Genomic DNA, 16485 nt, shown 5'->3' with positions numbered 1-16485 from the left:
TATCCAGCTTCATTTTGTCTCCATCAGCAGCGGATGTGAAGTTATTATACACCTCCAGCGCGTCATCACCCACGACATGTAAGAACACTGACGCTTTCATTTTATCACTTTTCTCATCAGCTCCGATTGCTGCTAAATACAACTCCAAACGTTGTTTGAACCTCCTCCAACTTTCAGCCACATTACCTGTCAACTGAAGCTTCGCCGGTGGGTGTAAACCTTCCATTTTTCACTTCGTTAGCTATTCTCCAAAGGTAAGTAATGATGTCCTCTTTTGGCTTGCTAATATGTGAAGAGCTGATTTCACTGGGTAGCTTACTTGCCATGACTCCGTTCACTGTCTCGTCGAGTTGCTAACTTCAGATTTTTCCTCTTCATCTCTTTCAATCCCTCTTCTGACACCATGTATTGTTTTCTACGTGGGTTCAATGACGACACATTCGTGAAAGAGTATGTCTTTTAATCTAAAGTGTGTTCAAGTAAATTAACTGCTTTACAGGAGACACCATCTTAGAGATCCATCCAAAACGAAACTACTCTGCCTCTCTCCCATGCCCTCTGCTGGTAAGGCATAAATAATCAAACAGACAAATATGCTGGTAAGGCATAATAATCAAACAGGCAAATACCATCACTATTTGCTGATATCATTACACCTGGCACTTGTGTGGTGCGAATGTTACTTGCCACTTGTCAGCCCAAGTCTGAATGTTGTCCAGGTCTTGCTGCATATGGACACGGACTGCGTCAGTATCTGACGAGTCTCAAATGGTGCTGAACAGTGTGCAATCATCAGCGAACATCCCCACTTCTGACCTTATGATGGAGGGAAGGTCATTGATGAAACAGCTGAAGATGGTTGGGCCTAGGACACTGCCCTGAGGAACTCCTGCAGTGATGTCATGTGATTGAGATGAATGACCTCCAACAACCACAGCCAACTTCCTTTGTGCTAGGTATGATTCCAACCAATGGAGAGTTTTCCCCTTGATTCCCATTGACTTCAGTTTTGCTAGGGCTCCTTGATGCCACACTCGATCAAATGCTGCCTTGATGTCAAGGGCAGTCACTCTCACCTCACCTCTTGAGTTCAGCTCTTTTGTCCATGTTTGGACCAAGGCTGCAATGAGGTCAGGAGCTGAGTGGCCCTGGCAGAACCCAAACTTGGCGTCAGTTAGCAGGTTATTGCTGAGTAAGTGCCGCTTGATAGCACTGTCGACGACACCTTCCATCACTTTGCTGATGATTGAGAGTAGACTGATGGGACGGTAATTGGCCGGGTCGGATTTGTCCTGCTTTTTGTAGATAGGACATACTTGGGCAATTTTCCACATTGCCGGGTAGATGCCAGTGTTGTAGCTGTACTGGAACAGCTTGGCTAGGGGCGCAGCTAGTTCTGGAGCACAAGTCTTCAGTACTATTGCCGGAATGTTGTCAGGGCCCATAGCCTTTGCATGAGCTGTAAAAGGTAGTTCCCCCCCTTAAAGGTATATACATTACAATTTTGCCCAAAGCCGGCCCCGCCCACAGATGGAGATAATGAGCCTGGCGAGTTTCCGCCCATGGCGTCCGTTGAAGGAAGGTCTTCGAATTGAGTTTTTCTCAGGCGCACAAGCATGTTTTAGAAGTTTTTACACGTAAAATAATGGCCCAGAACTTGGTGTTGGGGGCTTGCCGCGCATGTAAGCCCCCCGATGTGCACTTACCCAGCGCTCCGACATCTGAAACCTGGCCCGCAGTGGATTTCCTGTCAGTGGCCAGGTTCTGATCTCGGCGTGCAGTGCTAACCTGACCCAACGGCGTAGTTAGTGCGATGTGCCGTCTGGGATCAGGTGAGCACTGTTCAGCCAATCAGGGGAGGGGAAACTTCATTCATAACTTTGACAGTAAAGACTGTCAAAGCCATGAAAAGTACGGCACCCCAAAACACTACTTAAACTTTAAATAAAATTTTAAAAAACATCCCAATAATTAAATTAACTATGAATAACTTTAAAAAAACTATTTAAAACAATTAATCAAATTTTTGAAAAAAATAAATTTTTAAAAAGTAGGGTCTAAAACTAAACTTACCTTACTGTAGGTTCTTTAAAAATAATAAACCTGTAGAAATTTTTTTCTCCAAATTTTACTAAAAGACCACTTACCTGTAAAACTAATTACTTACGTCTGGTTTTTCAATGTGTAAAAACTGGAGGCCTTTACACATGCGCAAATCGGTAAAAAACCAGGAAATCCAAGTCGCACGCACTGCCTGATACCGCGCATGCGTTCAGCCTCTTAACCCCTTGGGTCAGAGGGCAGGAAATGCCGGTTTTCAGCGCATGTGCTGTGCATGCTGAAAACCGGCAATTCCTCTGGCCACACGCGTGAGTACCCTGACCGTACACACGCGTTTTCACAGGAATTACTGGCCCAATATTTAAATTAACAATAATCTGGAAAGTGTACACCAATGAAATGAGTAAATGGTTCAGTATAATCACTGGAAATACTCAGCAGGTCAGGCAACATCTGTGGAGAGAGAATCTGAGTTAACGTTTCAGGTCGATGACCCTTCGTCAGAACTGGAAATAAGTTACAGATGTAACAGAATTTAAGCAAGTACAGAGGCAGGGAAAAACAAGAGGGGAGGAAAGAACAAAAGGGAAGGTCTGTGATAGGGTGGAGGGCAGGAGTGATTTATGACAAAAGGGATGATGGTGCGAGGCAAAAGGAGATGGTAATGGGACAAGTACAGAAACAAGGGAAGGGTCTAGAGAAGGTGCAAATGACAAAAGCAGAATAATTACCAGCAACTGCTGTCCAAAAAAATGCGAGCAGTGGTTATGGTCTGAAATTGTTGAAGTCGATGCTGAGTCCAGAAGGCTGTAAATGGCCTAATTGAAAGATGAGGTGCTGTTCCTCGAGCTTATGTTGAGCTTCATTAGATCAGTGTAGGAGGCCGGGATCAGAGTGGGAGTTGGACGGAGAGTATGGGTCAGCATCGTGTGTTTAAGTCATTTTCAGTGCTTTAAAATTCAGAGGTGGAAGTGATTCACTAACGGCTCAAACTCAGTTCCCAGCTCCAACATTCATTAGTATTTCCCCTGATTCCTTTGGTTCAGGGGAGAGAGGCTCTTCCTGGTTTTGACCTCAGCAACCAAGTGGCCCAAATTGGCACCAATCTCACTCTAGAGGGCCACCTTGGCCCAGTCGGTGGCACTCTTGCCTTTGAAGTAGATTTTGGGTGCCCCAAATTCCTGGGATGGTGCGTATCTCAAGCTGATTACCAGTCCGGTGGGGGGGGGGGGGGAGGTGTGGGTGGGTGGTGAGGGGTGGAGGGGGGGGCAGGGATGCGGGAGAGCTGGAATTCAGATTGGACCTTGGATCCATCCTAAATTTTGTCACAGGGTCGTGGAAGAAGTGCTGTAAAATCACATTCTTTCTTTCGTGCATGCATCTGCTTTATTGGACACCGCCTGAAACCTTTAGCCAATGTTATATCCTGGGCAATTTCAGAGGCTGTTAATGTAAAACATTGACCAGTGTCACCTCTTGCACTACACTTTCCAACCGTACTCCATTCACACCCCCACTTTCTTGGATTCCCTCAACAATCGCCTCCATTTCACAGCCTCCCTGTCCTTGGTTGTCCCATCCTCCAGCTCTGATCTCTGACCATTGGCTCTCGGGATATAGAACCATCCCATTGACCTCTGATGTCGCACTGACCCCGAGCCCTGCCCTCACTGACCTCGCACTGACCCCGAGCCCCGCCCTCACTGACCCCCGAGCCCCGCCCTCACTGACCTCACACTGACCCCAAACCCCGCCCTCACTGACCCCGAGCCCCGCCCTCACTGATCCCGCACTGACCCCGAGCCCCGCCCTCACTGACCCCACACTGTCCCTGAGCCCCGCACTCACTGACGGAGCCCCGCTCTCACTGACCCCTGACTTACACCAGCCCTGCCCTCTGACCCCGCACTGTCCCCGAGCCCCGCCCTCTGACCCCGCACTGTCCCCGAGCCCCACCCTCACTGACCCCTCACTGACCCCAAGCCCCGCCCTCACTGACCCCACACTGTCCCCGAGCCCCGCCCTCACTGACCCCGCATTGACCCCGAGCTCCGCCCTCTGTCACCGAGCCCCGCCCTCACTGACCCCGCACTGACCCCGAGCCCCGCCCTCACTGACACCGAGCCCCGCCCTCACTGACCCCGCACTGACCCCGAGCCCCGCCCTCACTGACCCCGCACTGTCCCCTAGCCCAGAACTCTGACCCCAGAGCTGCTCCCCTTCCCCCGGCCGTAAACCCGCCCCGGAGGTGCTCCCCTTCCCCCGGCCCTAAACCCACCCTGGAGCCGCTCCCCTTCCCCCGGCCCTAAACCAACCCCGGAGCCGCTCCCCTTACCCCGGCCCTGCTCCCCTTCCCCCGACCCCTAAACCCGCCCCGGAGCCGCTCCCCTTCCCCCCGGCCCCTAAACCCGCCCCGGAGCCGCTCCCCTTCCCCCCGGCCCCTAAACCCACCCCTGGAGCCGCTCCCCTTCCCCCCGGAGCTGCTACCCTTCCCCCGGCCCCTAAACCCACCCCGGAGCCGCTGCCCTTCCCCCGGCCCCTAAACCCACCCCTGGAGCTGCTCACCTTCCCCCCCGGCCCCGCTCCCCTTCCCCCGGCCCCGCTCCCCTTCCCCCGGCCCCTAAACCCAATCCTGGAGCCACTTCCCTTCCCCCCAGAGCCGCTCCCCTTCCCCCGGCCCCTAAACCTGCCCCGGAGCCACTCCCCTTCCCCCCCGGCCCCTAAACCCAAACCTGTAGCCGCTTCCCTTCCCCCTGGAGCCGCTCCCCTTCCCCCGGCCCCGCTCCCCTTCCCCCAGCCCCGCTCCCCTTCCGCCGGCCCCTACACCCACCCCTGGAGCCCCTCCCCTTCCCCCCGGTGCTGCTCCCCTTCCCCCGGCCCCGCTCCTCTTCCCCCGGCCCCGCTCCCCTTCCCCTGGCCCCACTCCCCTTCCCCCGGCCCTAAACCCACCCCTGGAGCCGCTTCCCTCCCGTCCGGAGCCACTCCCCTTCCCCCGGCCCCGCTCCCCTTCCCCCGGCCCCTAAACCCAATCCTGGAGCTGCTTCCCTTTCCCCCAGAGCCGCTCCCCTTCCCCCGGCCCCGCTCCCCTTCCCCCCAGCCCCCTCCCCTTCCCCCGGCCCCTACACCCACCCCTGGAGCCACTCCCCTTCCCCCGGCCCCACTCCCCTTCCCCCGGAGCTGCTCCCCCACCCCCCGGCCCCTAAACCCCACCTGGAGTCGCTCCCCTTCCCCCTGGAGCTGCTCCCCTTCCCCCGGCCCCTAAACCTGCCCCGGAGCTGCTCCCCTTCCCCTGGCCCCTAAACCCACCCCTGGAGCTGCTCCCCTTCCCTCGGCCCCTAAACCCACCCCTGGAGCCGCTCCCCTTCCCCCGGCCCCTAAACCCGCCCCAGAGTCGCTCCCATTCCCCCGGCCCCTAAACTCACCCCCGGAGCTGCTCCCCTTTTCCCGGCCCCTAAACCCACCCCTGGAGCCGCTCCCCTTCCCCGGCCCCTAAACCCACCCCCGGAGCTGCTCCCCTTCCCCCGGCCCCTAAATCCACCCCTGGAGCTGCTCCCCTTCCCCCCGGAGCCGCTCCCCTTCCCCCCAGCCCCTAAACCCGCCCCGGAGCCGCTCCCCTTCCCCCGGCCCCTAAACCCGCCCCGGAGCTGCTCCCCTTCCTCCAGCCCCTAAACCCGCCCCAGAGCCGCTCCCCTTCCCCCAGGCCCCTAAACCCGCCCCGGAGCCGCTCCCCTTCCCCCTGGCCCCTAAACCCGCCCCGGAGTCGCTCCCCTTCCCACGGCCCCTAAGCCCGCCCCAGAGCCGCTCCCCTTCCCATGGCCCCTAAGCCCGCCCCGGAGCCGCTCCCCTTCCCCCCGGCCCCTAAACCCACCCCTGGAGCTGCTCCCCTTCCCACGGCCCCTAAGCCCGCCCCGGAACCACTCCCCTTCCCCCGGCCCCTAAACCAGCCCTGGAGCCGCTCCCCTTCCCATGGTCCCTAAACCCGCCCTGGAGCTGCTCCCCTTCCCCCCCGGCCCCATAACCCGCCCTGGAGCCACTTCCCTTCCCCCGGCCCCTAAACCCACCCCGGAGCCGCTCCCCTTCCCCATGGCTCCTAAACCCGCCCTGGAGCCGCTCCCCTTCCCCCGGCCCCTAAACCTGCCCCGGCTCCACTCCCCTTCCCCCGGTGTAAAGTCTGTGGGTTGTTTAGTTAATTAATACACAGACTACCAGAGTAACTTAAAACAGGACTTTACTATTCGAAGGTCAGGGCGAATCTGCCCAATAAATCCTGACACAACACTTATACACTGGTGTGGTCACCGTCGGTATTACAGTATACAGAAGCCAAACAAAGTAGTGCCACACCTAAAATAGTTCTCTTAAAGGTGAACGGTTACATACAATAGTTCTCTTAAATGTAGACGGGTACATACACTACAATCCTCCCTTTTTAGCTTACAACATATTTATTCCCCATTAAACATAACATATAATCAACTTCATGCAAAACAATTCACAGATATAGTCTCTGCGGGAAAACAGTTCACAGATTCAGTCTCTGCGGGAACAGTTCACAGATTCAGTCTCTGGTCTTGACTCGGTCCGAACAACATCTCTGTGGTTTAGCTGGTTCACATTTCTAGCGTGACTCATCCAATAGTCTTTCCCTTGGCTTAACAGCTTGAACTTCCGTCCTGCTGAACCAGCAGTGCTGACTTTTACAAACAGCTGGACTGCCTTGGTAATTTTTCCTACTTTCCAACTGATTTGGCCCCCTTCGTAGGGCCCACGTGCATGATCTGATAGAAGTGATAATGATTTAGATGGTTATCGTCTTCTGCTTCGTCTTTTTCTTTTCTGCTTCTTGGAGACTCTCGGGGCTCCCTTATCCGCTGCCAGCTGTAGTGCCACCATCTCCCTATGTTCCTTAGACTTTAAGTGTTTCATCCTGATTTCTGCACTTTGGGAGTTTTCATCACAAGCTGGGCAGACCAAGCCATCGTAATATTCCGTGTCACCCAACAGGTCATGGTAATATTCGGTGTCATCCTGAGCTAGTCTAGCGAGAGGGCCTGCTACTTCTTCCTTACACAACTGGACGTTAGCCGACTGTTGTTCCCTCCCTAGACATCTTTCCTGAAGAGACTTCTTCATGCATTCATATTCATCCCGCTCTTCCTGGGTTTCCTGCCAATCCCTCACCAATGACCTCATTTGTGATTCCAATACTTCCCCTTCCATCGGGGATTGATTGATCGGGCTATTCAATCCTTCTACTGGAGCAGCTGTTTCAACATTCTGTAGTTCACATTGACATGATTCAGCGTACTTTCGGCAGCCCCGTAAAATCTGTGTTGTAACCTCAACTATTCCCCAAACCTTTGAGAGCTCCGAACCCCTTCCCTTTGAAGATTGAAGCTCGTGTTCAAATGGTTCCCATTGCAGAGTCTTGTCTCTCAGCATATGAAGGAGTTGGCTGACCGTTAACTCTTCCACGGGGACCCTGTGGATCAGAGTCTTCTCCATTTCATCCACCTTTTCCTTCAATGCTTTCACCTTTTTTTCCTCTTGTACTTTGGCTTTAAGCGCTCGGAGAAGTTGCGCCTTGATGCTCTCTAGCTCATGTTCAGGGGCCATTCTTACAGTCTCTGTGTTTCTTACAGTTGCCTTTTCTTTCACTGAAAGAATTCCCAGTTGAATCTGTTCTTCAAGTTGTTGAACCTCGGTCATTGCCGCCTCATATTTGTCTTGGGTTTCCTTCAATATTTTTATGAGTTCTTGGACATCTTGACTTTTATGTTCTGCCATGTCTTTCACCTCTAATTTCTCATCTATGGATGGAACTTCTACCGATGAGTCTGTCTTGGCCTTGAGCTCATCAAGAATTTCCTGCAGCCTTTGGACTTCTTGCTCATGTTCAACCTTTAGTTGCTCATATGCTTCCACTGAAACTAGCTTTTCGGAGGTTGCCGAGTTAACCCCCTCCAGGATTGTAGCCTGGGCCTGTTCATACTGTTCCTTCAACTTCTCAAACTCTGCTTGTAAGGAGTCGTAGAGAAGAACTGGAATAAAATCCTGGCTTCCTGAAGATTCCTCTTCATTTGCTTCTTTCTGCAAATATTCTAACTCCTGAACATCATAAGGGAGATGTGATCGGTGATTGGTCACGATGGCTCTATGGTCGCTCTCTGCTTGAGCTCGCTGCTTCTGTTGTCTTTCCAGATTCTCCCATTCGGTGTCATAGAACTTTTTCATTGTTTTCATCTCTTGTACGAGACGGTAACTCAATTGTTCTAATTGTTGTCGTAATTTGAAATAAAGTTGAGTCCGAGCTCGGTGTTCTTCCGTCATGGATATGTCCTTAAACTGAACAGACTCAGAATTCTCTGTCAAACTATGTTGTCGTTGTTCGGTGGAGATCTGTTCTGAAACTTTGTTCTTCTCTGGAGCATAAGCCTTTCTGCATGCCTTCGTTTTTCCAACCTTAGTCGGCAAGTCCATTTTAGCCTTGTCTTTCCCATTTGGGTTGGTCTTATCGTCATCCGATTCAGAATCTGAGCTTATTGTCTGCACCGAGTCCTCACTCATTATGGCTTTTAGATAGTGCCATTCCATGTCTATTTTCTTGATCCACTCCCGTCCTAGAAGTGGTGGTCCTCCCTCGGGTAGTACGTATAAGTTCATTCTTGGGTGTTCTTTACCCCTATCTCTCACCTTGACTCTTATCTTTCCCATGGGGTATACTTTATGCCCCGTGTATGTCTGCAATACGAACTTGGTATCTCTTAAGGGTATATGTGAGAATAGCTGGTGGTAATCCCTTCGATTTATGACTGATAGAGCTGATCCAGTGTCCAACTCCATTTTCACTTGGACTCCAGCTATTTTTAGCATGACCCAGATAGTTTGTAGGTCAGCTTCCTTACTCACATTGTGAATTCTCAGACTACCCAGCTCCTGGCCGTTTGGGTCTGAGTCCGAATTCTGTTCGTCTGAACTCTTCTCAGCCACCTTGTGTACCTTGTTGTACTTTTCCTGTGATGGCTTCCTTTGGTTGTTGGTCCTTTGGTTGTTGGTCTTCTTCCCTGACCGGCATACCTTAGCTATGTGACCCAGTTTGCCACATTTCCTACATTCCTGGTTGTTAAACCAGCATTGGTTCTGGTCGTGTGTTATCTTCCCACAACGATAACATTTTGTTGTTGTTGAGGTAATTTGATCCACACTGAGTGCCGCTGTCTTTAGCTGCATTTCCGCAGTTCCCTTCGCTGCGGCTTCGTGCGATGCTGCAATAAGGAGAGCCCTGTCAAGTGTAAGGTCGTTCTCTTTGAGTAGTCGCTTTTGCGTTCCTTCCTTTGCCAATCCGCACACGAACTTGTCTCGCAATGCCTCTGTCAGATTCCCTCCAAACTGGCAGTATTTCACTAGTCTACGCAGTTCGACCAAGTATTCTGCGTTGCTTTCATCTTTCCGTTGCGTTCTCGCATAGAATTTGAATCGTTCCGCCAACATCAACGGTGTGGGGTTCAAGTGATCCTTCAGAACAGCCACAATATCATCGAAAGTCTGATCCGCCGGTTTAGCTGGTGATAGTAGATGCTTCAAGAGCCCGTATGTCTTCGCGCCCATCGAGTTTAGCAAGGTTATAGCTTTGTCATCTTCTTCTATTTTATTGGCCTCACAATAGATCTCAATGCGTTCCACATACGTGGCCCAGTCTTCTACCTCGGAATTAAAATCATTGATGTTACCATGCTTAGGCATCTTCCTCTCTTCCTGATAAACACCATGAATTATTTCTTTAAAATTTTTTTTTTTCAAGATGGCGGTTCCCGCGAAAATGGCGGTTTCCCGCGCTTATCTTCTCTCCCCGCCCACTTCAATGGCGGTTTCCCGCTTCTGTCTTCTTCCTCGCCTAATGGCGGCTTCCCGCGATTCTTCCCTGGTGGGAGGGGTACACTTTCCCCACGGGCGACGACCGCTGGCTTTCAGGTTCACAGCCTACGCGTCGGCTTCAGTGCTTTCCCTTTTCTCGGCAGGGCAACCGGCGCTGGGTACACCCCGTTGACGGCGAACAGTTTCAGCCGCTGGGCTGGCTCTCGCTCAGTTCCCGTTGCTCGGGCTCTGTCTCTCTCCCGCTCGCTCGGCTCTACCGGCGCTGGGTACACCCCGTTGACGGAGAACAGTTTCAGCCGCTGGACTGGCTCTCACTCAGTCTCCCTTGCTTGGGCTCTGTCTCTCTCCTGCTCGCTCGGCTCTACCGGCGCTGGGTACACCCCGTTGACGGAGAACAGTTTCAGCCGCTGGACTGGCTCTCGCTCAGTCTCCCTTGGTCAGCTCTGCCTCTCCCGCTCGCTCGGCTCCCAATCGCGCCTCCCAGCCCTCTCGCAGTCCGGTGCTTCCCTCCCCGGCTGCGGCTGAGTTTATCTCTTCCCGCACCTACATTCCCGGTCGCAGCGCTTCGTGGCTTCGGTCAATGCCCGGCCTTTTTCGCCGGTCGCGGTCTAGCTGTCTCACGACGCCGTTGCGTCCCCCAGCCTGTCTGTACCGCGGCTTCCTTGCTCCCCGCTGCCCCAGTCTCAGCGCCTCTGGACCCGACTTCTGTCCGGCTCCTTTCCCCCTCGACCGTGGTCGAGTGCACCGCCCTTATCCTCTGGTTATTCTTTTTACTTTCCCTTACTCACAGTCACCGTGGCCGCCTTGCTTCTCGTGCTGATCGGCTCACTCCTCACCGTGGCAGAAGGGACAGTCAGTGCCTGTTGCTGGAAGTCTTTGTCTCTAAATTCTTCCTCCTTTCTAGTTCTGCAGCCTTGAGTTTTCTCCCAGCAGAACGACGAGGGCGGTTGCCTCTTCTCGACGCTCGTGAACTGCTTCGGAAGTATTGTTGCCGCAGGGTACGATCGGACTCGTCGCCACTGTAAAGTCTGTGGGTTGTTTAGTTAATTAATACACAGACTACCAGAGTAACTTAAAACAGGACTTTACTATTCGAAGGTCAGGGCGAATCTGCCCAATAAATCCTGACACAACACTTATATACTGGTGTGGTCACCATCGGTATTACAGTATACAGAAGCCAAACAAAGTAGTGCCACACCTAAAATAGTTCTCTTAAAGGTGAACGGTTACATACAATAGTTCTCTTAAAGGTAGACGGGTACATACACTACACCCGGCTTCTTCACCAAGACATCAAGCAGCAAGACAGTATCCGTGTTCTCAAGGTGAACATCACAATAATGCACAATTTGAGGGATATTAAGATTAACACAAGGTTTTTTTTTCAATTATATTAGGAGGAAGGGGTCATCAAGGTTAATGTGAGCCCTTTAAAAACGGATGGGGGTAATATTGCAAATGAAAGTAAGGCAATGGCAGACTAGTAAAATAGTTAATTTGGCGGCGATTTTACTGACCTGGGTGGTGGGTCCCGACCCCGCCTCTGGTTCCATCCCACTCTGTGACCTGACTTTCCACTGATTGGGCGTGTTAAGCCCCGCCCAGTCCGTTTCCCGGCCAATTAGAGGAAGCAGATTTGGCGACGTCATTTGATGCCGCGCCATCAGTCAGTTTCATTAAAGGGACCATGGCCAACTTTATATTGACAGTTGTGCTGTCAATGTTCTACAGCATTGAGGTGCTGCAAACATTGACAAACACCGCACAGAGGGTGGAAGGCTGCACTCAGGTTCTCCCATGACACCCTCCATAAGCACAGCACGCAGGGAGGTCCTCTTCCCTTCCGAAAGGCGGAAGACACCTTCCCAGGAGACCAAGACAGCCTGGTTGCACATTGCACAGGAGGGCACAAGCAGGGGTGTGGTCAGGAGGACCTGGGTTCAGTGGCGCAAACCTTTCAATGATCTCATTAGATCAGGAAACGTTAGTACAAAGCCACACTCACCTTCATCCTGCTGTGTCTCTTACCACATCCCCATCACTCTGCCTTCCCTACTCTACTCCTGCACATCCTTACTCATACCAAGCATACTTTGCACCTCCAACCATCCCTCTCTCTCTCTATCTACATTATCACATCACCATCTCACTAGCCACCCCTCACACTCACCCTCATCCTAGTGCAATCATACTAACTAACAACACACATGGGCAGCCACTTGGGTGTTTTATCCAATGTTCATGTAAAGTTTATGTTAATGTGCTGTCAGGCATTGAAACATTTATGTTCAGCACTTTGCTTTCTTGGACAGATTTGTGTGAACCTTTAGAAGTGGCTTAGTGAGTCGCAGTGAATGGTGAGGCATAACGGTGCCCCCCGCAATGGTGATGAGTGCGAAAGAAATAGCTTGGAAATTGGAGGGGTGCTTTATGGTGTTGCTGTGGGTTGGTGCCAACTTGGCGCATCATGTGGCAGCCAGGGCGTGCAGCATCAATTGAAGTAAATCTGGCCAAGATGAGGCCATCCCTGGCCTAACGGGCAGCATTGTGCTCAGGTGCCGATGCCCTCTGTCCTGTGCAACATCAAGTGATTACAGAGAAAGAAGGAAGAACGAGGAGAGGCAATATAAACTAAAAGGTAAAATTCTAAAGGGGGTGCATGAACAGTGAGACCTGGGGGTAAATGTGCACAATTCCTTGAATGTGGCAGGGCAGGATGAGAAAGCAGTTAAAAAACATACGGGATCCTGGGCTTTGAAAATAGAGGCACAGAGTACAAAAGCAAGGAAGTTATGATGAACCTTTATAAAACACTGGTTCGGCCTCAACTGGAGTATTGTGTCCAATTCTGGGAACTGCACTTTAGGATGGATGTGAAGGCTTTAGAAAGGGTGCAGAAAATATTTACAAGAATGGTTCCAGGGATGAGGGACATCAGTTACGTGGATAGGCTGGAGAAGCTGGGGTTGTTCTCCTTAGAGCAGAGAAGGCTGAGAGGAGATTTGATAGAGGTGTTCAAAATCTTGAGGGGTCTAGACAGAGTAGATAGAGAGAAACTGTTCCCATTGGTGGAAGGGTCGAGAACCAGAGGGCAAACATTTAAGGTGATTGGCAGAAGAACCAAAGGCGACATGAGGAAAGACTTTCTTATGCAGCGAGTGGTCAGGATCTGGTATTCACTACCTGAAAGGGTGGTGGAGACAGATCCAATCACAGCTTTCAAAGGAGAGTTGGATAAGTTCCTGAAGTAAAAAAAATTCAGGGTTAACGGGAAAGGGCGAGGGAGTGGGACTAGCTGAAGTGCTCTTGCAGAGAGCTGGCATTGGCTCAACGGGCCGAATGGACTCCTTCTGTGCTGTAACCAATCTTTCACTCTATGATTCTTTAAGGTTGGTGGTGTTGTTGTTAGTGCTGTTGGTGTGCCTGGTACTGCTGGTCTTGGGGCTCACCGTGGTCAGATTCTGAGGACCAAGGTGAGGCAGTATAAATGGCATCCATGCTGATGGAATAGATGGCAAGTGAAGTAGAGATGACAGAGCAATCTGTCAGTGATGAGAGAGGTTCTTCCAATGAGGTGACCCTGGATGGAGACTTTGCTGGAAAGACTGCAGCCTGCAGAATGTGTGCTTGGAATGCAGTGAGAAACAACTTCAGCTGAGGAAAGTGATCATCTGTCAGGTGGGAGCTTTTTATACTAAATTTCATGCTGCCAACTGATCAGCTGGAGCAATGGCCACTGAACTCCCGCATCAGGTTGACAGACGTGGTTCCTGAGCAGCGTGTTTCCGTGGCCACCCAGTAAAATTTAAAAGGTAAGGTTAAAACCACTCTTCAGGGTCTGACAACAAGTTCATAACACTTTAAACTGGGTCGCCCGCCTCTGCCGGGTGGGTCGGCTCCACGCTGACAGATGTGCCTCGGGGAAACGCACTTGGGTGCAGGATGACAGCGGGTTTCTGACCCACTCACAAAAATAACAACTGTCCCACCCAACTCGCCTCTGATTGCACCCGCTACCACCCCAGAAAATTCCGGCCTGCTTTCCCACTCCCGCACAATATTACTCTCCACTGACTTTAATGGAAAGTAAAATTGGGCGTGGTGTAAAACCAGCGTTGCCCCCGATCCCATAAGTTGTTCGGGCGGGTTGGGTTAAAATTGCCCCATGGAGTAAGAAAGGGTGTAATTGCCGTGATATGAACATCAGTCGTTCATGAATTGAGGTTCAAGAAGCTGAATAGTTTATGACTCGACTCTCTGCGGCAACGATGGCGTTTCCCGCAAGATTCAGGCAATATATTCATTGTTATCAATTATACAACGTAACCCCCGGAGCGCTGTTTTAAACATATTTCTAAGCACCTGCCATGTGTTGTCCATGGCCACATGGCACAGGCCTTGGACTGTGAGTCAGTTTCGGTGCTTGAGAACAGAGCTTGGAAAATGCAAAAGGTGTGGATCATAAGCGGAGTAGAACAATTTGGTGAGCGCAGGAATTCAGTGGAGAGGAGGGAGGCAGTGGAGACGTCTGACCGAAAAGGAGGAGTGGAGCCACAGAACCCAAGGTCACTAAGTTAATTGACACAAGAGCAGAACTGTGGGCGAGCGAGAGGAGTGGGCGCAGATAAAAGTAGGCCCGCGAGCCTGGGGCCCAGAGCGCAAGCATGAGGGAGCAAGGTAAGTGATATCAGCACAAGGGAAAGAGCTGATTGGTGAGTAGCTGCTTTTTTTTGGTAAGTTAATTAATAGTCTATTAAGTAGATGCATGGCAGGATATCTCAGTCCTGTGGAATGCACATCTTGTGCCATGTGGTCACTCCAGGATGCTTCCCGTGTCCTGGACAACCACATAAGCAGGAAGTGACGTCAGCTGGAGGAGCTCAAGCTCCATGTTTCAGAGCCTGAGCGGTAGCTGGCGTCATGGCACAAGGCTGAGAACTTCGTGGACAGCACCTTTCAGGAGGTGGTCACCCCGCAGCATTAGAGTGTGCAGGCAGAGAGGGAGTGGGTGACCGTAGGTTAACAGGAAAGGGCCAGGGGGTGGGACTAGTTGAAGTGCTCTTGCAGAGAGCTGGCACAGGCTCAACGGGCTGAATGGCCTCCTTCTGTGCTGTAACCATTCTATTGCCTGCCATTCTGTGACTGTATGCTCACGGTTCAGGGACAGCCCTGGACAACCAATGATGGATCTTTACTGCGATTGGACGGTGAGCTCCCGCACTGCCCACTTGTGAGTGAAGCTGGGCTCGGTTCCATTCAAGGCGCTCAGTCTTGGTCTGTCACTGGGAGAGACGGCGGGCGGGCGGGCGGATGGGACGGCATGTTTTTGTCACTTATACTGAGTTTCTCCCGCCTACAAGCGGCCCTGTCTGGTGAAACATAGAAGACTAGCAGGGGTGCTCGGTGTTGCCAGGGCAATTTTGGGCCGCGCGGTCTCCCTGCCCCTGTCTGTCCCCCCTCTCTCTCCCTCTCCTCGTCTCCTTGTGCTGTCCTCTCCCTCCCTGCCCTCCCCCTGCCTCCCCTCTCCCTGCCTAGCGCCTGAGGCCCGGTGCCATTGTGATAGCGGCCGTACGGGGCCGAGCGGTTGAGGCGCAGCCGGGCTGTCGGGCCGAGACCCGAGCTGAGCTCCCCCGCGGATCGCACAGCTGACGGCCGGCCGCTGCCGCTCCCCCGACCGCTGTGTGTGTTGGGCCGAGGGGTTGCGAGGCACGGCCCGAGTGAGCCCAACTTACCTGCAGCTCCGGCGGGGCGGGAGCGGGATCGGGAGCCGCAATGTGGGGGTTTCTTTTGGTGATGCTGTCCCTGTGGGGATGGAAAAAATGGTGGCTAAGTTTAGGGAGACTGGAGGATTAGGACCCGCCCGTGATGCACTGATTGGTCAACCATCAGGTGAGTGAACTGTAGGATTGGTCAAGCAGCACGTCAGTCAACGCTAATGACAGGTAGGATTTTTGAAGCTTTTTTGTATACTGTCCTAACAATTTTTGTGTGACAAAAAAGTAAATACACCTAAGAGAGTCCCCTAATGATAAGCTTTCTTTTGATATAACATACGTGTAGGTACGCTCTATAACTTTTGATTGTATAGCCGGACAGACAGACAGACAGAGAGACAGACAGAGAGACAGACAGAGAGACAGACAGAGAGACATACTTATTTATATATATAGGTAGATAGGAGCAGGAGTAGCCCATTCGGCCCCTCGAGCCTGCTCCGCCATTCAATGCGATCATGGCTGATCATCCAAATTCAGTACCCTGGTGAGTAGCTGGTTCCCGCTGCATCATTGAATGACTCCAGGCTCACCCTCTGATCTTAGACTGTTACCGGCGGGCCTGTCGGTCACATCTATTACGTCCGTGAATGATTGAGACACGGACAGCAGGAGTTGAACAAAACATGTCTTTACTGATGGAAGTCAATAGTGAAACTGAAAACAACAGGTGCTCACTAGTGCCTTTTATACAGGGGTGGTCACTGCCGGTACTGCAGTCTGAGACCAGTTATTCTCTTAAAGGTACATACACAACAATTCCTCCCCTTTT

This window comes from Somniosus microcephalus, unplaced genomic scaffold (assembly GCF_052327205.1).
Source record: "Somniosus microcephalus isolate GS21.2 unplaced genomic scaffold, FLI_Smic_1.0 unresolved_chr1, whole genome shotgun sequence".
In the NCBI taxonomy this organism is placed as follows: domain Eukaryota; kingdom Metazoa; phylum Chordata; class Chondrichthyes; order Squaliformes; family Somniosidae; genus Somniosus; species Somniosus microcephalus.
The sequence above is the reverse complement of the archived record's forward strand: the minus strand, read 5'-3'. Positions refer to the sequence as shown.